General features: G+C 36.6%; 1 long non-coding RNA gene across 2 annotated transcripts in view; it reads right to left on the minus strand.

The window, feature by feature from the left end:
• LOC116581878 overlaps positions 1-27,630 on the minus strand; it is a 1,012,116-nt gene that overhangs the window by 215,661 nt on the left and 768,825 nt on the right. For both annotated transcript variants that reach the window (XR_004282281.1, XR_004282280.1), the window contains exon 4: positions 22,822-22,876. This is a non-coding gene — a long non-coding RNA (uncharacterized LOC116581878). The remainder of the gene's footprint in view (positions 1-22,821; positions 22,877-27,630) is intronic.

Below are 27,630 nucleotides of genomic sequence, written 5' to 3' on the forward strand. Positions count from 1 at the left end.
GGTCCTAGGATCCAGCCTTGCATCTGGGCTCTCTGCTCAGCAGTGAACCTACTTCCTCCTCTCTCTCTGCCTCCTCCTCTGGCTACTTGTGATCTTTGTCTGTCAAATAAATAATAAAATCTAAAAAAAAAGAAAAAAAAAAGAAAAAAAAGAAAGAAAAAGAAAGAAATCTGGTAACCCTATGTGTATACTTTATCACTAAACATATGTGGTATCTTCTTTAGACCTTTCTGTTCTGGATGTAAAGGCTTTTATTCTGTAAAGTTTCATAGTTTAACAATAGTAGCACTTTGAAAAAAATTCCAAAGGCCTAGGAATGGAGCTTCAGATTAAGATCTGATTAAAAAAATCAAGGTGACACTTGGGGTATAAAACTGGAACTGAAAAGGCAGAGCAAAGTAAAATTATGAAAATCATGGAGTTTGGTAAGTATTCTGTAAGTCCAATAGCTGGTATTAGAAATAAATAAAATTATATAAATAAAATTCTATGTGCACAGAGCAGGAAAGCCTGTGAAGTGCAAAGAGTAAAAATGTAGTAAGTCTTCAAGAAGCCACTCCTCCTTGCTCCCTTCCTACACGTGCACACAACCCGAATGGATTCAGGTTCTTGTAGTTGGCCCGTCCCCAGCTCCTGTTCACTACTCGTGCGTGGAAACTGCTACTACTAAGGCTTCCTTAAGATTTGTTAAAGACCCTCAACTCAACAACAGTCAACTGAAGCTTTTTCCCAGAAACAATGAGAAAGAACAGTAGGGGAAAATCTTTTTACACTAACTTCTGTATTAGTAATAAATTTTCCTATGTGCAAGTATTTCCAGAAATGTGTGAAGAGAGAAAGGTTAGCCAGTAATTGAGGGTAGAACCATATTGTTCAGTTGGACTATATTTAATAGTATTTTCACACTTATTATTGAAACATAGGAATTTTAGAGAATAGTGGTTAAGGATACAGCACATAACCCATTTTCTACTTAAAATAGCTTCCAGAGAGGTCAGATTTAGGAATGATGCAAAATTTTCATGTCAGTTTTATTTTTAATTTATTTTTTTAGCCTTAGCATTTAGCACCTTGACCAAAACAAAACAGGTGCCAATAAATGGCTGTTAAACACATGCTAATTCACTATTTTACCAAATGTCTTGGTTTCTAGTAGTTCCCTGAACCTGTCATATACATTCCTCCATGCTCAATGAGGTGGAGTTTTTTGTTTGTTTGTTTTTTAATTTTTTATTAACATATAATGTATTATTAGCCCCAGGAGTACAGGTCTGTGAATCGCCAGGTTTACACACTTCACAGCACTCACCATAGCACATACCCTCCCCAACGTCCATAACCCCACCCTCCTCTGTGGACCTCCCTCCCCATGCAACTCTCAGTTTGTTTCGTGAGATAAAGAGTCTCTTATGGTTTGTCTCCCTCCCGATTCCATCTTGTTTCATTTATTCTCTTCCTACCCCCCAAATCCCATGTTGCCTCTCCACTTCCTCATATCAGGGAGATCATATGGTAATTGTCTTTCTCTGATTGACTTACTTCACTAAGTATAATACCCTCTAGTTCCATCTACATCATTGCAAATGGCAAGATTTCATTTCTTTTGATGGCTGCATAGTATTCCATTGGATATATATACCACATCTTCTTTATCCAGTCATCTGCTGATGGATATCTAGGTTCTTTCCTTAGTTTGGCTATTGTGGACATTGCTGCTATAGACATTTGGGTGCAAATGCCTTTTTGGATCACTTTAGGGTAAATACCCAGTAGTGCAATTCCTGGGTCATAGGGTAGCTCTATTTTCAACCTTTTGAGGAACCTCCATGCTGTTTTCCAGAGTGGTTGCACCAGCTTGCATTCCCACCAACAGTGTAGGAGGGTTCCCCTTTCTCCGCATAAAGCAATCTACATGTTTAATGCAATCCCTATCAAAATCTCATCAATTTTTTTCAAAGAAATGGAATAAATAATCCTAAAATTTATGTGGAATCAATGAGGCTTGATCCAAAGTTAAAAATGTTAGGTGGGGGCGCCTGGGTGGCTCAGTGGGTTAAGCCGCTGCCTTCGGCTCAGGTCATGATCTCAGGGTCCTGGGATCGAGTCCCGCATCGGGCTCTCTGCTCAGCAGGGAGCCTGCTTCCCTCTCTCTCTCTCTGTCTGCCTCTCCATCTACTTGTGATTTCTCTGTCAAATAAATAAATAAAATATTAAAAAAAAATGTTAGGTGGATCCAAACTATTTTGTCCATAGCTCAAAAGAAGTTGATCCTGTTTAAACAGGTGTTTTTAAATCACCAGCAAATAGTACAGTGTCTAAAACATAGTAAGTCACCAATACCTGTCTCTAGGATGATGGCTAAATGAATGATTGAATAAATGGATATAAACGCACTCGATGTTGCTCATTTAGGCTTTACTGCCCTGTGCATATGCTGGAAATTTCCTCTGATTAAGTCACAAAAGTTAGTCTATTTTCAAGGGGAAATGGGAGAGTATTGTAGGAAAAAAGAAAATGAAATGCTAAGTGGGAAGACATATTTTGAGGTAGAGTCTCTCTTCCATTCTGGATGAGAGAACTCTGGCAGATCTGTTATCTCACCCATGAGGGCATTAACAATTCCTCCTCATAGTAGATGCAAAAGTATAAACTGAGAAGAACTGCCAATTGGAAACATTCAGCAATGAACTCATAGTTGAACAAATGCATACAGTTCCCAATTCTTTCACACTCAGAAGTGTCATGGTGAACCAGTACCTACAACTACTAATAAAAGAGGAGTCATAGCCATGCAACGAGGGTTAGGCTTGCTCTATCTAAAAGTTACATGGAACCAGAAAATGCAATTGAAAAATTGCCAAATATGGAGTATGTCTTATATTCAGATAGCCAGGCTGTTCCACTGTTAGTCAAAAATGGGTTTTTAAAATAATTCATCCCCCAGAATTAACCCATACTCTTTAACCCAACCTCCCAAGAAACTTTTACCAAGGCTGGGTTTGGATTCTGGACCACACAAGTATGGGAATGCACCAAATCATTCAAGAATGAACCCCTTGGAACCCTGCAACATTACTTCTCACACAAGCCACAAAGTCAGATACTCAATCAATTCCAGGAGGCTAGTTCTATTTCCACAATAAGAAACTGATTATCTAACTAGGCAAGAGTATACCGACTGTTCTTTAACAGTTCATTCACAGTATTTCAGAAAGCTAGCTTATCAAGCAGAGTAATTTTAATGAATATAAATTGCAGTGATCCCAAATAGAGCTTCGTCTGACTTTCTCATTTTTACTGTACGGCTAATTCCATTATTGTTCTCATTTAGGATTTCCTTTATCTATTATGGAATATTGACAAGTAATCTATTCCACGCTTATGCTACAAATTGAATATAAAATTTCCCAGAGATGAATTTAAGTCCTAGGCTTGATAGGATATGTTTGAACACTACAAGTTCTAGGTCTTTTTTTCTTTTTTTTCTCCATTTTTTAAAAGCTTTCAACTCCAGTGAAAGTACACAGGTCTTATGAGTGATTTGACCACACAAAGCAGATGCCTCAGAGTTGGTAGACTTGTTTTGTGATTCTTAAAATTTCCCCAGCGAGGTACAACCTCCACTTCCAAATTCTAACTTTGCCACTTCATTTCTGACACATGAGGAGATGCCCTTTTTGTTCAAATAAGCAAACACAACCCCAAAGAGAAAAAGCAAAAATATGTGGCAGTGGGTCCAGATTCTGGGACTCAAACTATAAAAATTATTTTTTTTTCTCTATAGTTAAATTGCTTGCCTACTTGATAAAACTTGAAAGAGAGCATCATTAGCATAACAGCAGCAAAATCTATTCTTGTCTTAATTTCTGCCACACAGCGTTGGCATTAGAGACTGTGATGTCAGGAAATCATGAAAGGATGTGTCAAGTTCTAAAAAAAAAAAAAGTTCAAGGAAGTTCATAGTCTCACACAAACACAGGGGAAATTTTTCAGTCTCCAGTGTGAAGAGATTGAAGAAGTTGATAGTGTTGCCTGGACATTTGCTTTCTTTTGTTCTCTCTCATCAGGTGAGGAAGCTGAATCCTCTTCCTTCTCAACAACCTCATATTAGACTTCCATCTCTACTTGGTCCTTTCGGACACATGCCCCAACTGGGCACTGGATGAGAAATGTCTCCAATGGAGCACACATGAGCTACAATGTAATTAGGACTTGACCTATGCTTGACCTCATTTATTACACATGGTGACTTTGCTTACATTGTTACAAGTTTTCTCCTTACCCACTCACCCCTCTCTGCCTCAGTGAGGCAGAACACTCAACTTCCTTAATTCCTGTTTGTATGGTAAACCTAACCTTGAGTCAACAATTTCGACAAATATAATTACGAAAGAATCTAGTTTCTCCTTCTTATCCTTATAAGTCATTCCTCCGTATATCTTTACAATTTTTAAAAATCTTATCAAAATCTTCACATGAAATTACAAGCACTATGTATCTAGTTAAAACCTGTTAAGATTTGGAACTCTTCCAATATATTCAGAAAGTAAGATGAAAGTTAAAAAAAATATATATATATATATATATAAACAGCCACACAGAAAGTAGAATATAAAGAATGACGGACAAAGTCTGCAAGCCTGTGCTCTAAAAAATATTTTCTTTTCATTTGGGATCAAATAGGCACACAAATATGCATATTACTTGCATACTATTACATAAATCCCTCGATTGCGATGTTATAAATATATTCATTAAATATACGTTTGATTATTTATACTTCACCTACTTAAAAATATTTGAGGCAATTATATGAAACTATAATAGCAATTTTTAAATATAATATTGCCTTTATATTAAAGTGTGAAAATATTAAAAATATACTCAGTCATATGCATATTCTGAAACATTATTTGCATATTTAATGTATTATCCATGTGGTGCTTTCCCTCTATCTCTGAGACTTGACATCTGTATGAGTTTCTGTAATTTTGGAATGTATTTTTTATTTTCTTAGTGATTGTTATTTTATGAGACCATCAGGATTTTGTCTCTCCTCCTTTCTTATTCTTCTTATTAACGCCTGGGTGGGGAGGGGGTGTTGAAATGTATAATGAAATATCTTTCCCTTATTAGGACTGCTTTTGGAGTTTCTAGATTGTCAATAGTTTGTTGACTTAGCCAAGGCACTATAGTTATCGCTTGGCTGGTATTTGATATGATTTGGCTTTCAACCATTGTTTGGTTGTTTGTTTAACCACTGATTTTAGGGAAGGTTTCCTTGCCTTTGTGTCCTTAGTTACTTTTCTATCCAGTTCTCAAAGTCGACAATTCCTCATTTGTAATTTGTGTTTTGCTACTTTCATTGCTTCTTCTGTATGCATACCTAACTAGACAGGGGCAACGCCAAACCCTTACAAATTCAAAACACTGCAGCCTTAGTCAAAACTTAAGGCAGGTTAGTATTCAGTCTTTAAATACTCCAATTAAAATAAGTCAATGATTTCGACCCAGTGAAATACAGTAAAGAGAAACCCTGCTACCTTGCAACTCCTCATTTTAAAAATATAGACACAGATGTCACATTTGGTTAATGTTCAGTATGTTTTCAGAATAATTTAATCTGAAAAGCATCCCTCAGACTCTCATTTCCTATGCAGGATGATCCTGTGAGGCAGACAGGGTTCCCGTGAGCAAGGACCACCCAGCTACATTGATCCGCTGTATTCCACTTGGTTGCTCTGTGTCTCTAGGAACCAAATCTCTCTGACCACTCAAAGTTGCACTTGGTAAACTTTCTCACCCTGCATTGTTTTTTATGTTATAATCCAGCATGACGTTGAAAAATAGTCTCTCTTGTTTGTGTCTGTAACTGAATAAAATATTTTAAAATTATATAAGAAAACTGGCCCACTATTTAAGTCTGCATACGACTGTCCCTACACACTCGGATTTTCCTACATATTGACTATAGGAATAATTTTCACCCTTTGCTACTCCAGTTGGCAAAAAATAGCATACAAACTGAGTTAGAGAGCTGTCAAGCACTATAGGTTCCCATGCCTCATGTTATCTACTGCTACTGGATGTGGGTATGTGAACTGACCAAAAAAAAAAAAAAAAAAAAAAAAGTAAATATGATTGATCTTCTCTCATAATGACAGAATTCATGTAAGTGGAATAGTGGAGGTAATATCTACTATTTAAAATGACTTTCTCAATTGAAGTTTTGTGTTACAAAAGAATATCCTAAATGTATCTCTTCTTCTAATGCTTACTGGGTGGTGGGCGGTTGGAGGGGGTTTCTGAGGACACAGGTAGTGTACTTGGCAATTAGATTCGATGTAAACATTTAAGTGAAACTTTAGATCTGCCACCTTTGTCAAGGTTGCATAGCTATGCATTGCTCCTCAATTCCTTTTTTTTTTTAAGATTTTATTTATTTATTTGACACACAGATATCACAAGTAGGCAGAGAGGCAGGCAGAGAGAGAGGGGGAAGCAGGCTCCCTGCCGAGCAGAGAGCCCGATGCGGGGCTCGATCCCAGGACCCTGGGACCAGGACCTGAGCCGAAGGCAGAGGCTTTAACCCATTGAACCACCCAGGTGTCCCTGCTCCTCAATTCTTAAGAGTCCTTAGCTATAAGAAATATCATTCATGGTTAGTAAACAAGAAAATATAACTGCCTAAGCAGGTTTCACGATAGCTTGGCCAAAACAAATAGATTACAGAACTTAAAAAAAAAAAAAAATCAAATCCATTCTATAAATCAAGAATTGTCGCAGTCACCTTCCGTAATTGCATGGCTCTGATGCAGGATGAACAAATACGAATCTCAATGACCTTGTATATAATCACCCCCCAATAGCCCCTCTCCTTTTATAATAGGGACTGAGTAGGAACTCTGAGATGTGAGGCACATGAATTTTTTTTTGCTGACCTCCATTCCTGCCTTAACTGGATATAATAGAGACCTCAGAAGTCCCTCCAGGGCAGAGCAAGACGGCCCCTCTAGTGATCTCCACCTTCCCAGCAGCATCGGGCGGATACCCCAGAACTCTGTCCCCTCTTTATGGGCCCCTAACTCGCCTTTCCTTCTCATCCCTCCCAGCCTTGGCCCTCCAAAGTGACTGAGAACAAGGGAGCTCATCTCATTCTGCCCTATGCTATTCCTTAGACTGTCACCAAACAAAGCCCTGGTCATCTGCTTTAATTCCCTTTGGTGAACATCATCTCTCACCAACCTCCAATTCCGAAACTTCCCATGAGTCCTCTGAATTCATAGTATGTCACAAATGAAACACCTGCACTCTCATCTTCTCCGATCATTCTTGTCACTCTCTTGCTCTTCCCTGTAGACACAATTTCCTTTGCAGTTCTGTTGCGTTTTAGTGTGGGTTCCCTTCGGCCCCCACATACCTACATATCACTTGGTTTCTCAGGGAGCTGGTTATCTTATTTGCTCATTTGACTCTTCCAAATCATTCTGCCTTCTTCCTGAAAAACGTCAGAGTAGACTCATGGCACCCAAATTCCATCTCTACCCTTGGTTGGGGATCATCCACCAACATTTGGGTCACTCTCCCTCCATACGTGAATTAGACATTCTGGTATCACCAGACCCCCCCACCACCAACACCGTTTTTTCCATAACTCTCGATGGCTGTTATAGCTACAGAGCTGATGTGTTCCCTGATCTTAGTGAACTTCCAGAGCCCTTGATCCCACCCCCTTCTCTGTTTCTCAAAGGTTTGCTCCAGCACTTTCTCTCCCATCACTTCTTCAGTATCAAGGGTCCTTTATTTATGTTTTCCTTTCCATAACTCCATTTCCATTGTCACATAAACATCCTATTATCACTCCCATATTTTGGGGGGAAAACCTCTTCACTTGACTTCCCTCCAGACATTGCCCCATTTTTGTCCTTCCCCTGAGGATAAAAATTCTTGGAAATTGTTGTCTCGCCTAATTCTTTGTGATCTTTCTCTTTTTATTCCCCCTCTAAGTCTTGATTTTAAGTAACAAATGTCTTGGGAAAGAGATACATCTTAAGGCAATCAACAGAATTCCATCTGACTTCATGGACTACTTATCAATCTCATAGAAGCAGTTTGTACAAATACTTCAGAAAAAGGTTTGTTTCAGGGTCATTATAAAATAACTCTCCAAGCAACAATTCTACTGAAACTGCTTTCCTGATGGTCACCGGTGACCCCTCACCTCACTAAAATCCATGGTGAATAATCTATCCTAACCTTACTTGTCCTATCATCTTTCGACCATTGGTCTTTCTTCTTTGAATCATTTTCCTGACTGGGTTTCCAGGACACCATAACTTTCCTGCCCTTCATTCCACTTTTCTGGTCTCTTTCTCTGGTTCTCCTGTGCTCTTTCTCTGCATCTTTCCTTCTCAAGGGTTGCAATCCCTCAGTGCTCACTATGAAGATCCCTTCTGTTTTCTATTTTTAGGTATCTCATTCATTGTCAGATTTTACACAACACCTGGGGCATACGGGCAGGAAGAACAATGAGACACGCTCTTTAAAATACTGTAAAATTGTGTGTTGGGCACATTTCCATCCCATCTTGCTCTTATCCTCCATAATGACTATTCAAACATTCGTGTTCCTGATAGACCAGAGTTTTCTTTTATCCATTATCCTCCCCAAGGTACCCCACCAGGTTTATCTTCCTTGATCACTCCCAAATGTTGATGTTTTTCAATTCCCTCTTTCCTTCAGAATACATGACCTGAATTACTGGAAGAGACTTTTGATAGAGCACTCCTCTCCTTTAAACTGTTGGGGAAATGAAGGTGTAAGAAAGTTCAAACTCTCAGTCAGCTAGGATGTATCTCCTGGCCTCTTCATTCCCCAACCCATTCTTATTCTTTTGCACTATGTTGAGTGAGCCTCAAGCTATTGTACTCTGAGACAGCAGATGACTTATCTAATATATTAATATATATGAAAATAAGCTAAAATGTTTGAGATTGAATTGATGAATTTTGCTTTCAGCAAAATTGTTCCAGGAGCTCTGCTCCTTTACCATGAATGCCCCTCTATCAGTTTCCTATAGCTGCTGTAACAAATTATCATGAGCTTAAAATATATTTATTCTCTTATAATTCTGGATGCCAGAAATCTGAAATTAGTCTCCCTGGGCTAGATCAAGGTGTTTTCAGGGCCATCCTCCCTCTAGGGGCTACAGGAAAATTTATTTCTTGACTCTTCCAGCTTCTAGTGGTGGTTCCTGGCATTCCTTGGCCTGTAGCCACATCACTCTGACCTGTGCCTCCAAGATCATATTGTCTTTTCCTGTGTGTGCTTGTAAAATCTCTTTTTGCCTCCCTTTCATAAAGATACCTATGATTGTATTTAGGGTTCACTTGGAAAATCAGTGATAAACTTCCCATCTCAAGGTCCTTAATTTAATCATACCTGCAAAGTGTGTCTATCTATCTCATATAAGGTAATATACACAGATTTCGGTCCAGGTGTTAGGACGTGGATATCTTTTGGGATCCCCTTATTCAGGCTTTCATGTCCCCTAATCTCTTATACAAAGGCCAAGAACTACCTGAAAATGCTATAAATTATGTGAAAAGAAAAATTAACTTATTTAGTAATCAGCCACCTTTGCCATAGTTTCATTTATTTCAAACTTTGGATTGCTAAGTCTCTATGATTTATATCATCTATGCTTTGTTTTGCCTATATATAATTCAAATTATAATTCATTAATGAGGAAAGAAGAAGTGTATAAAACCTACAGCTTTGAAATATACATTTGTTGTTTTTCTATTTTGTATGTATGGCTTCTTTTTCATAAGCATCAGAGCACAATTCTAAAATTTTAATGAAAATGGACAAATACCATTACTCTATTTCAACTCTACGGTCTTGTATGAAAAATAATTTGCACAGTATTTTCAATTCCGTTATTACAATTTTTGCCACAAGAATGAGGTGTCAGATTTTTATTGTCTGATATATATTGAGAATTAGAATTGCTTGCCCTACCACCCTGACCTTTATCCAGAGACTGCATTCTGATTGGCTAACCTTTCTACTTCTTCTTCCTATTTATAGCTTTACTAAACTAAGAGGAACAGGTGAAATGTCCAGTCAGTAAATAGAAAGAATAGCAGAAGGTCAAGCTGAGAGAGAAAATGGCTAAATTTCACATAGGATGTGTAACATTCCAATGCCAAGACCTCATTCTCAAGTAAAAATTTAAATAAGAATGTAAATAGCATAACTGAACCCATTCTCTAAAAATGAACAAAAGAAATGTGGCACATTTAGCCCATTCTACATAGTGTTGCAATTTCCTGAACTTCCACGGAAATATCCTTGAAAGATTTCTTGAGGTCACGAAGTCACTTTTCATTATCACTAAAATGATGCATACATATATTTGTATCTTAAGCCCTGTGTAAGGAAAGCTATTTCAGATCTGTCATCTCTTGGTTGATACAAAATCACAGATTGATTATGACTTCCTCCAGCCCTCTTCTGACAGGATGTGCTCTGATGACTCGAGGAGAAAACTACAGTTCACAACTAATAAAGACTTAACCATTTTATTCCAAATACCTAGATAACAGAACTTTTTTTTTTTCCACACTTCCTTTTGAACTTGATGTTTTATTTCACTTACAAGAACACATCCAGCAAGGGTAATTCAGATGTGCTACTTGTTTTTTTTTTAATTAGTATTCTTAATACATTTATAATTAGAAGAGAGTGCCAAAGTACTACCCAAGTTTAAAAGAAGCTATCTTTTGAAAATTGGACACTAATGAAATATTCACTTTAAAACTAAATCTAAATTTGCCTTAGATTTTAAAATACAGCAATTAAGATTATGATTTTATATGTATATTTCAATAAATTAAAAAATCTTCTAACAGATTTCCTTACAAATGTTGCTTTAAATGCAATTTTAAAACAGTGAATTAAACAAATCAATTAACAAATAGTAAAGATTCCTTAAGATTTCTTCTACAACTTGATTCAGTATGACTGACACTTTGGTCCAAGGGAAGTTACTAGAGTATAAACTAATTATGTCCTTAAGTTTTCTAATGCTTTCCCAAAACATAGACATATTCTCTCTTTGAAGAGTCTCTATTTTCTGAAAAATACGTACATAGCAAAAATATTAAAGCATAAACATATTTTGCCTTGCCACAGTTTAAATCTCATCATCCTAGCAAAATAGAGCTTTTATGTTCCAAAAATGATCCTTTTACAGGTAAAGAAATTTATCTCAGAGATTAGTCCCACAACTGGATAAGTATCTTCCATCAATTCAAAAGACAACTAAGATAGCAAAATAAAGTTTGAAACAGAAAAGGAAAAAACAGTGCTTCTTTCCATTATTAATTCTATGCATAATTTTAAATTTTTATTCCATCAAGATAAATTTTATCAACACTTTGGCTCATAACACAAAATAATCTCTAGTATTTGGTATGCCATATATCCAGAATAGTATATAGTAGCAATATGGATATGCTATATATTTTCATAATAAAATATATCATATATATCATATGCTACATACAGTGTATCATATATCTCCTGAGAGATACAGACATAGTCACAGTTAGTTGGAGGGGTGTGGGTATGAGAGACTGAACAAATATTTCTGTTGTTTTTATTTATTGTGTCATATTGTTTTAAAAATACTTTAAATCTACCGGGAATAATCCACTAGAATAAGTAGAGGTTGGACATAAAGAGAAAGGAGACAATTAGAGTAGAAATTTCTTTAGAGTACAAAAGGGTTTATAACTGAGGCATATGAGAAGGATGTGGCCATGAACTGAGGGCATCATAAAGGATGGGGAGGATCTGTATGGAAGTTTAGAAGACTGGCTTTTTTCAATAAAATCATGAGTAGTGAAAGCTTATTGAAGAAACATAAGTAAAGGTGGACAGACCTGATAAAAATAGGAGAGTCCATGAGAACAGCATTCTAAGAACATAAAGCAAAATCAGAACCAGGCATCACTCAATATTTGACAAGTAAGCTAGAAGGAAAGCATGATGTAGTTAGGGAACACGACAATGGCTCTAGCTATCTGCGTGATGGAGTGACTACAGAAAATGACAGAACTCTGGGCAAACACTGAGAAGATGGTACCTACTTTGTGGTAAGTTACCTTTCTGACCATTCAACATTCTGCCATGGAAGTAGTGACTCTTGCCTAAAATCTAAAGCTTCAAATTTTATGATTAAAATTTATTTTTCTATTTTTATTTTTTTAAAGATTTTATTTATTTATTTATCAGAGAGATGAGAGAGAGCACAGGCAGGCAGAGAGGCAAGGAGAGAGAGGGAGAAGCAGGCTCCCCGCAGAGCACGAAGCCCGATGCGGGACTCCATCCCAGGACACTGGGATCATGACCTGAGCTGAAGGCAGCCACTTAACCGACTGAGCCACCCAGGTGCCCCTATGATTAAAATTTATCTCATGATATATTAGTGCTCAATGGACAATGACCTATGTATTTTAAGGTATGAAGAGCTAGTGAAAACAGAAAAATAAAGACTAGTCTTTATTAAAGACTACATATGTACTGCACTGTAAAAATAAACAAGTGAACGAAAAACAAAAATAGGAAAAAAAAATATAGGAAAGAACTAGTGAACCAACTTCTCCAGTGTGCCTTTCACAAAAAGGAGCTAGTTACTGGAGAAAAAAGAGATTTTTAGTTATAAGGGTTCTGATTTTTAGAACTAGAAGTAATTTGACCTCCTAATCAACAAATACAAGATTATTCCGGGCAAAATGTCATCACATATTATTAGTTTTCCTTTTTATAAACTAACATTATAGTTTAAATAGTATCCTAACATTTGTTTTAACACACTAGTGTGCCCTTAGTTACAGAATTCTAGCAAGACCATTGAAAAAAGTAATAATAATGAAACAAAACTTTAAAAGTACATTTGAAATTCTTCAGCCTTTATTTCACACAAATCAGAGCCTGAAACATGGTTAGAACGATAAATTTTCTGAGTACACTTGAAATACAATTGGGGTGCCTGGGTGGCTCAGTCGGTTAAGTGTTCAATTCTTGGTTTTGGCTCAAGTCATGATCTCAGGGTCACAAGATCGAGTCTCACATTGGGTCTTGTGCTCAGCACAGAGTCTGCTTACTCTCTCTCTCTATACCCCCCACTTCCATGTGTTCTCTCTCTAAAATAAATAAAATTAAAAAAAGAAATATCATCAAATTACTAATCCTTGATTTCTATAAATATATTAGAACAATCTAATATAAAGTGGGAAAACATACTCAAATTTACATCAATATTATTTATTTATTTTTATATAGAAATATGGTCAGTATAAACCATAGAAATTTTTCTAAGATCTAGAAACGTAAGTTTTAGAAAGCTCTACATTTGATTGATTGTTGACAGCTATGTTAGTCAAGGAGCCAACATGATTACTACAGTAAATTGGTATCACTCGTCCATTGACTGATATAAAGTTGAATCACTATCATTTGTCCTGGTCTAACTTCCAAACAGCACAGTCACAAGTAGGAGAGCAAAACAATATTGACACAACATAGCCTCACTATGGCAAGAGTATCTTATTCAGGACAGAAATTTCAGACTCTGGAAGGGATTATTAATAAATTCATAGTTTATATTATTAAGGAATACAAACCAGACTAATAAAGTAAAGCTGTAATGAAGGAACTGTTTCCTTAAATGGGTGAATAAATACTTCAAGAGTTTTATATACACATGTAGATTTTAAATTCTATAGTTTCTCAGAATATAGCAAGACCACAAGATCGCTAACCAAATAATAAATATGAATCCTCAGTTGGCCAGTGAGTTAAATAAACTATTTTGTAAATCTTGTTTCCAAGTACTTACAGATAATGTTTATTTTTAAAAAATCAATATTCTATACTTTCAGGTAAGACATAACTTATTTCCTAAATCCCAAACTCTGACTGACATTGATAAAGAATTTAAAGCAATCAAAATGGAAATAATTTAACATAAGAATAGAAAACTAATAAAAACATCATATGATATATAAATATAAATAAGCAAATAGATAAGTAGAACACTATCATAAAGGAAAATCAGATAGGAAAAAAAAATAAGAACAAACAGGTATGAGTTTAGTACCTAAAACTACAAGCCCTAAAGCCTTTTCCGGTAACTCTGAGGGAGTTAAAACTTTGGTTCAAGTCTTCATAAGTGTCAAGAGGAGAGGAAATCACAGAAAGTTGCTGGGGCTGAGGTACAAAACCAAAAGCAGACCACTCGCTGGGAGTAGAACCTACACTCTGGGAATGAGACTCAGGAGTACTTCCTTTCCTACCCAGTTTTTCTCCAGTGAACAGTTGTCCTGAAAACTAAAGTAATACCTGAATCTATGTTTTGTTGATAACATGCTCTATATTGACCTGTCCTGAGTGTCTGATACACACAACCTTGTTTTGATTCTTATAACCTCTTGTAAGTAATAATTTAAAGAATTTATACCACTCAACACCAAAAATCAATGAATGAATCAATCAATCCAATTAAAAAACAGACAGAAGAACCTGACAGTCATTTTTCCAAAGAAGACACAGAGACAGTCAACAGAGTTATGCAAGGGTGCTTATTATCACTAATCTTTAGGGAAATGAGATATCACCTCACTCTAGTCCAGAATGGCTAGTATCAAAAGGACAACAAATAACAAGTGTTGACAAAGATGTGGAGAAAAGGAAACTTTTGTGCACTGTTGGTGGGACTGCAAATTGGTGCCGCCACTGTAGAAAACAGTATGGGGATTCTGTAAAAAATTAAAAACAGAATACCACATAACCCAGTAATTCTACTTCTAGATATTGACCAATAACAACACAAAAATCACTGATTCAAAAAGATACAGGCACCCCTATGTTCACTGCAGCATTATTTACAACATCCAAGATACAAAAGCAACCTAGGTATCAACAGATGAATGGTAAAGATATGGCATAAATACACAAAGGAATAGTACCCAGCCATAAAAAGAATGGTCATTCCAAACAACATGGATGGATCTAGAGGCTATGATGGTAAGAAACACAGGTCAGACAGAGAAAGACAAATGCTATATAATTCCAGAATTATATAGTAAATTCTATAATCTAGAAAAAAGGAAAAAAAAAAACAAAAACAAAACCAAAACAAGCAAAAAGAAATGGACACATAAATACAGAGACCAAAGTAGTGGTTGCCAGAGGTAAGGAGCTGGGGATGAGCACAACAGGTGAAAGGGATTAAGAGTTACTGACTTCCAGTTATAAAAATAAATAAAGTCACATAGGTGAAAAGTAACACATAAGGACTATAGTCAATGATATTATAATAAATTCGCATAGTGACAGGTGGTGATTATACTTACTGTGGGAGGTACTATGTAACACATGCAATTATAGAATTACTGTGTTGTACACCTGAACGTAATATAATATTGCATGCCAACTGTACTTCAATAAAAACAATAATTAGTATTAATAAGAATAAGAAAGTGATATGAAGATCAAAGGGTTTTCTTAGCTTTACCAATATGTATAATTTTAGAAATTAACACAGACAAGATTAAAAGCCAGGTATGTCTGACCCCAATCCTCTGTTCTTAACCAGCATCTACATAATAAATATTGAATTCAATTTTAATTAAATTATTTCTTTTAGATACACATGAACATTTGTTTCACACCAAGACGTAATTCACTGTGTTTGGAGAGTGGAGAGCAGGAAATGACACAGAATTATGAGACCCAGCTAGTGACTGTCAAGAATAATCTCTTCATCTTTTTGTTTCATTTGTGTGTTTTTAATTGGAAGGAAGGGATATGTATAAACATGTTTTTTTGTTTTGTTTTGTGGTGGTGTTTTGGGTTTTTTTTTTTTAACCCCCCTCTTTAAGCAGGTGGATTTCATTAAGAGATAACATTCCTTAAGCTGTATATGGGATAAGGCTGATTGATGTTGTCAGTTAAAATCAGATCCATGTGCCTGCCCAGTCCACGGACACCACTCACGAAAACTGAGAAAACCATCAAGGACAAAGTCTCAAGACATGGCCAAGCTTCCTCACGCCATGCTGCCTACCCCCCCCCCCCCCCCCCCCCCCGGTTTCTGGGCAGCTGCCTCACCTACTTTGGCTTCCATTCCATTCCATCAGCAGAGTTCTCTTTTCCTCCTGCTTCACTAGGTAGAATTTCCTTTTTTTGACCCAATGACCAAGCTCCAGGATAGTCCTAATTCTGAATTTTCATTTTATCACCTTTTGACCAGACACATTTCTAGTTCAGCCCACCTTGATGAAAAACAGTTTCTGCCTTATCCTAGCCAATAATTCTACCTGCTTCTATGACCTACAAGGGTACATTTCAGTAAGTGACAAATAGTATAAAATTCCCTAACTCAAACAGCTAAAGCATTTATATTATGTTCTTTTAAATAATAAAAGTTTTTAAAATCCTCCCATAAAACAAAACAAAACAAAAATGAAAATCCACAAAACAAGACCAAAAAAAAAAAAAAAACCACCTAATAAAGTTTCAAATGAGCTATTTCAACTCAGCAGTACATTCAGGGGAAAATAAAATTGGTTTCAATTTAAAGTTGTACTTCAGACTAATGACTATAAAATCAAATTCGTACAATTCTCACAAATTCTGAATCTAATTAATTTCCACACCTGAATTGTCGTTTTTTAGAAATGATCATAGTTGCTTAATATACTATAAATAAGGTGAGCAAACACAGGCAACAGAAATTTGCCTATGTACATACAGTAGCTTATTTTTTTTCTAAATTCATATCCTGGGTAAAATTTTAGGTAACTGCATCTAGTCAAAATCTATCTTTGCCATTCTCCCTCTTCATGTTTTAGAAATCCCTCAGGATTTTCTTTTCTTTTCTTTTTTTAGTTATTTGATAGACAGAGATCACAGGCAGGCAGAGAGAGGGGGAAGCAGGCTCCCCACTGAGCAGAGAGCCCGATGTGGGGCTCGATCCCAGAACCCTGGGATCATGACCTGAGCTGAAGGCAGAGGCTTTAACCCACTGAGCCACCCAGGCGCCCCCTCCCCTCAAGATTTTCAGTAGCTGATAGAAGGCACTCTTCGTCCTCATTTTGTCTCCTACATGAAGTCTCCTACCACCCCCAATTTTTGTCATTCTTCTATCACAATTTGGCTATTCTCTGCTTCATTCCATGAGGATCATTTATACATGAAGTGACAAGTGGAAAATAAAATTGCACGAGGTAAGTTCTTTGTATGGGATAGCAGAATAATTTACTGTACCTCCTAGGTACACACTCAGAACACACTGATGTGATCATTAGGAAGGTCAAACACTTATATTTCTTCTAAAGATGTTGCTAAAGAAGACATTTTTTTGGTTAGAAAGGCCTTTAAGTAACTCTCCTGTTTCTCAAGTTCTTTTTAAACATAAAAGTTGATCCCTCAAGATATCTCCCTCAAGATATCTTAATGAATACAATTGTGAATAAAATATGTTGTTTTTCATTTTCATTGAATGAAATGTGTATTATAGACACACAAATGACCATATTAGTTACTTCAGCTAATGTAATATTTATAGGCAGAGAAGTTAAAACCCATTCCTTAAAGGTAACTACCTGAACACAGTAATGTTATTTTAGAAACTGGCTTGATCTTTACACACGCAGGGTATCAACATTTATGGTGATCTTCTAGGTCTTTATGATCTTATAGGTCTTTAGAGATTCTTTTTTTTTTTAAAGATTTTATTTATTTATTTGACAGAGAGAGATCACAAGTAGGCAGAGAGGCAGGCAGAGAGAGGAGGAAGCAGGCGCCCTGCTGAGCAGAGAGCCCGATGCGGGACTCGATCCCAGGACCCTGAGATCATGACCTGAGCTGAAGGCAGCGGCTTAACCCACTGAGCCACCCAGGCGCCCGGTCTTTAGAGATTCTGAGAAGAAAATCCAATGCCCCAGCATTTTTGAGCACAATGAGAAAGGACAATATATTTTGCTTATTCTATCCACATCACGTCTAAAGTCAGCACGAGCCAGTGAGTTGATCAAACCACGCAGTTCAAGGTACTTGTGCTTTGAATTCTCTATCAACAGAAACTTAAGAGTGCATCCTTGCCAGTACGATCTCGCAAATTTATTCCATGACAATTGTCCTCAAGCAAGTGAGGAGGACATGACTAACGGACGTAAATAAGTATTATTCATTTCATCTCATTTTGAGAGTGGTCGCAAGGGAGCATATGGATGTACCAAATGAATAAACTATGGAAAGTGAAAAATATTGGGGGGAATTTAAACCACAAGAGCCTGAGTCTATTTGGGAAAAGTCACATGCGTGCTAAAGGACCGAGGCTGGAGGAAACAGGAAGCTGGGGCAGGCAGCTGGAGGTGTGTATGCCCTGACCCGCTGGGGGGGAGCCGGAACAGGGGCAAACAGCTGATAGCCACTCACTTAATTTAAGTGTCCCTATTGCAAGGACAGATGGGAAGGGTTCTGAATACAAAGCTAAAGACAAAACTTTATTTTGTGGGATCGGTGTCCACTGTAAAGGATTGTGAGGAAAAAAAGAAAAAAAAAAAAAAGAGGTATGATGAAAACAATGCCTTAGACTAATCTGCAAGGAAGAAGGAAAGTATGTAGTCAAGGAGACCAATCATGAAGCTACTTTTGACAGAGGAGAATGGAAATTCATTTTACAATGTCAAAGTTGAATAGGCAAACACACTGATAAACTTCTGGGGGACAGAATGAAGTACAGACTTGCTTTTTATGTGTGTGGGTGTCGGGGGAGGGAGGGAGGCGTGTGTGTTTGCAGTGTTAGACAAGTAAGCAAAGGCAAACAGCTTCCACTCAGTAAATAATATCATGGGGAGGGTCCTGTGAAAAACAGGCGGGTTCTGCAGCTACAAATTAAGTCACTTCTTCACAGCTCCCTTTCCTCCCCTGGTTCCAACTGATTTTTCCCCCTGAATATCTCATCTGCAAATAACGGTAAAGGAAGATCAAGTAATCTGTTTATAGTCACCCTTCTATCAGGTGGGAAACATCCCTTCACTTACAGACCACCTGTAATGAACTCAGGTTGTGTATAATTAGAATCGAGCGCAAATTGGCTTTTCCCTGTGCAACCAGAGTATATTTCCCTCAGAAATTAAAGATTCCACCACTTAGAAACACGATTATTAAAAACAGATATTTCAGATTTTCTCTCTCATACATTCAAAGAGGTCAGAGGTGGCAGACTGTATTTTACATAGTGAGCCCTGGAAATGGCAATCTAGTAAGATTCTGTTATCCCAAATGTTATCATCTTTTAGGGAGAACGGACATCAGTAGGTTTTATTAATGAATTCAAAGATGGAAATTGAGATGCTTAAGAAGCATTAAGAAAATAAGATACGTTGAGAAAATTGTCTTGCTCTGCAGTGGCCCCTTTGACTTATTACCATAAGCTTTTTGTCAGTTCTGTAAGAGGCAGGGTACTTTTTAGTTATGCTCCTCAGTGATGGAAAAGAAAAAAAATCCTTCAAATATAAACTTGAGGATTTAGAATTTTCTCATTCTATTAAAATTCAGATGTTATTCATCAGGCTGACTGATTATGGACTAAGAATATAATTAAGTCTCTCTATTTCTAAAAGTTTTAGAAGGGTATACATGTTAAATGCATTTAGTTATGTATTTGCTTTTGTGATTCAAAATAGCATTTTTTCACCAGCACTTTGAGAATCTAGAAGGGCTTTGTCAGATGGGACTTTTGGCAACAGACGTGCTGTCCAATAGCGCAGCTTCTTACTACATTGGGTGCTTGAGCACTTGAAATATGGTGAGGGCAATTGGGGAACAAAATTTATGAATTCATTTAATTTAAATTAATTTTAACTTTAATAGTCATATGAGGTTAGCGGCTACTGTATTGGACAGTATGTCAAGGAGAGAAAATAATCCATGGCCATGATAGCCAACTGGTTCTGTCTGGGTTCTGAGCTGGACACCCTACCCACACCTGGTGCCTCCTAGGAACTAAGAAGACTCCAGTACCCAAAATCAGACAACATCCTTGTGTTCCTGCAACTCTTTATCTGAGCATTAGCCTTTCTTCTCCCGTAACCCACTCCCGGGCTTCCCAGTCAAGAATCATCCTATAGATTTCCTTTCTCAAGCAGGACAGTAACCTCAAATAAACAACGTGGTCTCCACTGTTCAGAGTGGGAGTTTTCCAGGCTCTTGCTCGACCCACAAAGTCTCCGCCTTTGAAAAGTCAGCCATCACTTATTTCTTGCGATGACTACTACAATTTCCCAACTGGTTTCCCTATTTCCATGGCTGCTGTCCCTTTTCCAGCTCTCCTAATCCTTCTTCAAAAATGCCGCTCTATTGATAATTCCAAAATACTCTCGTACAGTCGCGGATGTAATTTTATGCTCTAGTTCCCTCATTTCTGGCACTTGGCAACTTTTATTCTGTGTTCCCTGAGCATGTACACTCTCTGTTCACTCTGATTTTACTATCTACTGTATATATATAACCTTCCTTCCTACAGAGCCTGGAATGATTCTTATGGTCTTCTCATCCTTACCCCCTACACCCTGCCCAAACCCCACATTTTGGAACACACACACACACACACACACACACACACACCCCGACCACCACCAGCACTACCACCACTACCTCCTCTTAGCTGGACACAACTACTGTGCTTCTAGAACTACCTTCTCCAGAAAAAAACTGCTTTAGGTCTCCAGGATGACCTGGGTCCTTATCTCCTGACTTCCCAATCATTGTATCATGATTCCTATCATAGTTCCCACCACAGTGAACTAAATCTGTTAAATTTTCATAATTTCTCCAGGAGCCTGTGGGCAACTAATAGACAGGAACTTAATCTTTCCTTCCTAAACCACCAGTGTCTGCGATCACACATCCAGCTACCCAAGAGTTCTTCAATGCATGGGTGAAGGAACGAGTAAGAATAGACCAGGACTGAAGATTTAGAGATAAAATCATTTAGAAGAATCCAAAGAGAAATAAAAAGTCTATGTGTGTATTCAAATATTCTCATTTAAGGATCCTGAGAAAATACGATTTTGCTCACATGTGTGTGCATAACATATATTTATGCACTTATATAAATACATATTTTTATTTACACATATCCATATTTATTTTTTATTGTTTCTAGAAAGTATGTAGGTGTGACTGAAAGATAAAAAATATTAGAACATCTATGGAAAAGAGAGTTTGAACCAATCGGGTTATCACGTTATAAAATATGCGGTTCTTCTGCTAATGATGGCCACTTGGTAATAAGGAAGTGGACATGCTCCACGTCTCATGTATGAAGACATTTTCTTTGCCCTTCGTCTCTTTATTTTACATGGTAAGAAGGAGAAATAGTTTGAGTCATTCAACAGTCATTTTTTTACCACATTTAGGCTATCACAAAGCTAGTACCAGTTAATGCTTTCTAAGGATCCACAGAACCTTTTCTCCAAAGCTTGTATCTACGACTATTTTTAATAAACAAGTGAAAATGGAATGCCCCCAATAGAGAATGATTTCTTCTATAATACAGCAAGTTCCTGAATGAGCCTTATGGGGATTTTGTAAGTCTAATCATTCCCTATTCCATGAAATAACAATCTTTAATTCATCGTATTCAAGGAAGACACTGTAATTGCCTGAGGTAGCTTAGTCAAATTGAAGATCACTGGACAGGAGTAACCCCAAACAGCTCAGCAGTTTAGGCAAAGAGATAGCCGGGGACCAGTTATCAGTAAGGATCAAAAGCCAGGTCACAGCCCAGATAACACCACACACCAAAAATCTATCCGAGCACATAAGATGCAGTATCTGAACTAGTTAGAAAATCAAGAATTCAGAATTTCAAGAGCGTTTCTGTCTCTCCAGAGGCTTTCCGGAGACAGATACCTCTGGCAGTGAATTATGTCTTCTCCTTACAAATAGAGTTTCCATTTAAAACCTCATATCTTAAATTACTTTAATTCCTCGATGAGCACAGAGCCTGCAGCAGGCTGATATTTCCCTATTCAATTTGGAATAGAGATAATTCCCAGGTAATTACATTAATGTAAAGAAAGGCACAAGATAACCCAGGACGGCAGGTAAAACAAAAGTTACTTATGCTCACATTTGAAATAAACACAGATTTAAACCATTATGAAAATCCATTGCAGAAAAACTGAGAAGTTGCTCCGTCCCACTTTACCGTTAACTTTATTTGGGAGAAAGATTCCCCTCTCCCACCTTTTGTGGGATTAATACAAGGCTTAGTGACTTGTATTTGTATGAAAGCTGTTTAAAATACCGCATCACAAAAAATGAATTCGAATTACTCCAAAAGATGTTATTAATGCAAAATAAATGTCCCACAATCCAAAAAATTGAAAGCCAATATTCAAATAATTGCCCATAGAAAACAGACTGTCTGTAAATCAGCTAATCAAAGAGATGATGTCATAAAAGCAGAAACAAAATTTATACAGCCAAACAGAACAAATACGTTGAACTAAATGTAAAGACACGGTCATAGATCTATACTTCTCCATTATGAAAATGATCTGCCAAAAACTCTATGGCAAATACCACCAGAGTGAGTACAGTTTATCAAAATTATAAAATGGGAGGCTAAATTTAAATCATACCAACTTTTTTCATGCATTTAAGCATAATGGAGTTCCAAATATTGAGATGTTGTGGTTTTTAAAAAGTTATTGCATACACATAAGCACTTACTGTTATTTCGTTGCAGCAAAAATCTATATCCACGACAAGAGCTTGAAGTTACTGCCTGTTAAAAAGTCACAAAAACATGAATATGTTAATTTAAAATACAATAAAGTCTAAATTGCAATAGTTAATAGGATTCCTTTACATTAATAAATAAGAAATATTATAACTATAATCTCCTGGTTTTCGTTTATTTTCATGAATTAAAATCTGCAAAAGACAAGGGAAAATTACTTCTCAATGCACACCATAAATTAAAAACGCTATTGAAAAAGGAAAAAAAAATTTCAATTACGCAGAAACGAAAGCATCCTAGTTAGAGTAAATAATGCATTCATTTCTCCCACCCTGTAATGTTCATAGGTAATCTGATCATTGGTTTCTGTTGAGTGAATGAAGAATAGTTTGAGTTATATACTGATTAGAAACTTATGTTTCACCAGATAACTGGAATTTTCTTTGATTGAACCAATCTTTGTTAATCCATCAAACAAATTGGAAAACAACAATAGGAAAAAAAGATCTAATCAAATTAGAGAGCCACTGCTTCTGAACAATTAAAGAATACAATACGGCAATACATGGATAAATTACACTTTCACTTATCTTTGATAAAAAAAATAAAACAAATCATCTTTATCATATGCTTGATATTGAGTAGTATCTGAATTTTCAACCTGAAATAGAAAATTTAAGTAATTATCTAAATCACTCAGGCCAAAAGACCAATTTACAAAAATTACCCAGCTCACTGGGGCAAATATTATTGGAGGAGTCCTTTCCTTGAATTATTTCTTAAACACTCATTTTAATTTTCATGGTAGAATGTTGCCAAACACAGAAAGAAACGTAACATGGTTTGAATTAGATGTACATAATCACAAGTAAAATCAACTGAAAATACAGGATTAAAAAACAAATTCTTTAATCTTAAAAGAGGTAACATTTTTCTTTCTCTGAAGATATTTAAAATATACTCTATACTGAAACTTGATTTGGACTTAAGTATTATTTCATTGTAATTATGAATTTCCATTTTAGCTATTTATCCATTTTAATTTCTTTTCCTTTTCCAGCCACTGTTAAAAGCACAAGGCAACTTTCAAAGTCTTTTTCCAGTAAAACCCTCAATGTTAATTTTAAAAGCTGTAGCTTGCCAAAGTATTTCCTGCTTTATACAGAAGTTACATTTCATAAAAAAATTAGAAACATGTTCTTTTAATATGTTTTTTCCAAATAACCAAAATCTGCTGACATAATGTAACCTAAAATGTCTTTTTATATAGTTCTCTATTATGATAAGAATTTTTAAAAAAATGGATTTGGAGAAAACAGAATTTTTAAAATAAGATGTATTAAAATTTCTACAGTAAATTTAAGAAATAATTTTCTATTATATAGGGGAAAACTTAAGGCAATAAGTTATTTCCTGAAGAAAATATCAAGATAAATAATAACCTAAACCATTTACCATCCAACATCATTGAAAAAGCTATTTAATAGCACTCAACTTAAGGGTAAATATCAAGAACTTTAATGAAAATACAATCCATGACTTCCTGCCCTTTCATTTGCTAGGAAGTATCAGCATTTTGACATCATATCTTATAAATCTCAAACTCTATTTTCATTAATGTAGGACAGATCTTTACAATGCACTGGTATAAATTTATCTTTGAATTTTAAAATTAATTTTATATCTTATTAGGATACAAGTTATAGTTTTTATTTTATGTAAGGATAATTCTATATTGACTGAAAACATATTTACAACTAAAAAGTAATTTATTTGCTACAAAATTTATTTTTTAGCCATAGGAATTTTTAAGATAAACAGCTATTTCTTTGGGACAACAACAGAGACATCATTTGTGGTAGTTGTTTGCTTGTTCATATCTTTACCCTTTCATATTATTTTATTGTACCTCTCAATGGAAACACTCTAGAACTACTACATGCCTTGCTCTTGTGATGGCAGAAGGTATGAAATCATGCTAGAGTTTTTTTGGGGAGAGGAGCTCCTGTTAAATGGGAAGAAATGATGAGTTCCAGATTTTTTTGTTGCCACTGCACTTAAGGCGGTTGAAGAAGGGTGGGGAACACCTGGGTGGCTCAGTCGGTTAAGTGTTGCACTCTAGATCTCCGCTCAGGTCTTGGTCTCAGGGTTGTGAGTTCGAGCCATGTGTTGGGTTCCCCGAAAAAGGGGGTTAAAGGAAGATTTATTATGGGATAAAACTCACACAATAAACTTCTTCGACTTCCCAACGCTTGTAATTTTCAGTGGGAATGCTTTCTTTTTGTCAAATGCCCTACTTGGATATAGTCTACCTGATAGCTTTGTGGGTCCTATCACTGTGGGGATATTTATGCCATGGAAATCTTTCTGTAAATGGAATATTACTTGAAAACTGCCGTCATGGGAGTTGGAATAAAAGCCCGAGAGCCCTTCTGCTCCCTGTGTTCTCCCCCACTCACAGCTCAGAGGCTGCCTCTGGTAAATCTCTAGGTTTTCAGGGAGCAAAGTCTGAAATCTACTTCTCCATCACCGTATTCTTTCCTTTTATCTCAAAAAGCAAAACAAAACTATAGAAAAACAGTGGGAGAAGAGACATGGGAAGCTGGGTTTGCTGGGAAAGAAAAGAGAAATAAATGCAAGATAAGAAACAATATACAGAATTTGGGTAAGAGGGGTGCCTGGGTGGCTCAGGGGGTTAAAGCCTCTGCCTTCGGCTCAGGTCATGATCCCACGGTCCTGGGATCGAGCCCCGCATCGGGATCTCTGCTCAGCGGGGAGCCTGCTTCCCGCCCCCCTCTGCCTGCCTCTCTGCCTACTTGTGGTCTCTGTCTGCCAAATAAACAAAATCTTAAAAAAAAAAAAAAAAAAGAATTTGGGTAAGAATAAGGGACACAGAGACAAAGACAAGGTTTGGGAAGTTTGCATTGCTTGTGCCTAAGTTTTAGGAAACTGTTTGGGAAATAACATCCCTGAAACAAAGAAAAAAAAAATACTACAAATCAATGAAACTTTATAGACAACTTGTACATCTTCATTCTCCCAGATACTTTGTATACATATCATTGAAATCTTTGATTTTCTGATATTTCAGGTGATTTACAACATAATCTGCATGACACATTTTGAGAAAGATTTCAATGTGGTTATCTTCCAAAGACAAAAATATAAAATGCAGGCTCAGTCCTAAGCAACCAAGGACATTTGATCACCTTGTCATTATCCTAGTTGCCTTAAAATTCGGCCACATCTTAAATCACAGATATCCATATAGTATAGGAATTGACTTATAAGAGAGAACTCTTCCCTAAAATGTGGTCTCATTACCCTTCTGGTATGCTCTTTATTGTTAAACCGATTAATATCTAATTACATTTGGGAAAAAAATAAAAAGAAGAAACAAGAAAAAATAATAACCCTCACATTCAAGTAGCTGCTTTAGGATTCACACCTGAAAGCCTGGAGAGTTTGCACAAGGATTTTGGCTTACTCCGATGTTAATTCCCTCCTTTAGAATGTTTGGAGGCTCAGCACCAGACCCTGGTCTCCAGCTTGCCAAAAGACATGCTGGTTTCTTGGTATGGTTTTCTAGCTCTTTTGCTATTAGTGCATAATTTGACAGTATGCTGCCACGGTAACAGAATTCATTAAGAGCTTTCAGTTTTGTTCTGCCAATGAGGATTTTTGGCTGCATGTAGTGCTGGCCTCTGAAGATTGATCCATAATATTTGTCTTATAAAGCCTTGTCATCTCATAGCATGACTGATGCTACAAAATAATCCATAATGAGCCAAGGTCTCCCAGCATGAGTTACTCCCTGAGGGTAAGTTAGACACTACTGGAAACCACATTAACTTCTTTATCATCAAACTTGGGTGCTTAAAATAGACTGCACGACAGTGGATACATTATGCCGTCCCATCTTGCAGCACTGGAGTTGTGGAATGGATTAGGAATGTAATCCTTAATGTTCATTCTCTACAATACCCCATTATAGGGGGGAAAAAAAAACAAACTTCCATATTCTGACAATTTTCTTTGTATTGTCATTTTTGCAGGCAAGTTGCTAGAAAGAACGATGTGGTTGATACAGTGAAGGGACAAATTGTCTTCGTGTTTTTAACCAATATTTTCCCATATGATTTCAGTAAAAAAAAAAAAACTTTTTATTATTTTAGCTCTATTATTTTAGCTCTATTTTTAATACCATGTAATTTTTTGGTGTTTTTTTAAATTTTTAATACCATATAAATTATATGTTGATCACTTGTTCTGCTTTTAACCATTGGATTGTTTATTAACTCTGTGTGTGCATGTGGGTGTGAATGCACATGCCTGATCCTAAGAATTTGAAATTGCTGTGAAATCCTTCTGTGCTAATGAGACCAAAGTCACCAGGCTAATCGCCTTGGGGACTAGATGGCTCCAGAATGAAGAACGAAATTGCCCTTGTATTCGTTTCTCCTATTTGTGGATGTGGTACCAGTGAGAGCTCGAGAATGGATCATGGCAAGCCCAGTAATTACACTGATATATAAATCAAGGCGTATCATTGGATGAAGAGAGGAAGTAAGCAGAATCTTTATCTAGGGCCTTGATTCTCAATCAGGAGCACTTTTGCCCTTCAAAGAACATTCAGCAACATTTGCTGATGCTCTCAGGGGCCACAACTGAGGGACGATGCTGTAATTAAGCAGGTAGAAGTCACAGAAGCCACCAAACATCTTACAATGCACATGACAGCCCTCCCCTCTCCTGTGTATGTCCACACAAAATCATTTGGTCTAAAATGTCAATAGTGT

This window comes from Mustela erminea, chromosome 21, assembly GCF_009829155.1.
Source record: "Mustela erminea isolate mMusErm1 chromosome 21, mMusErm1.Pri, whole genome shotgun sequence".
Classification (NCBI taxonomy): Eukaryota; Metazoa; Chordata; class Mammalia; order Carnivora; family Mustelidae; genus Mustela; species Mustela erminea.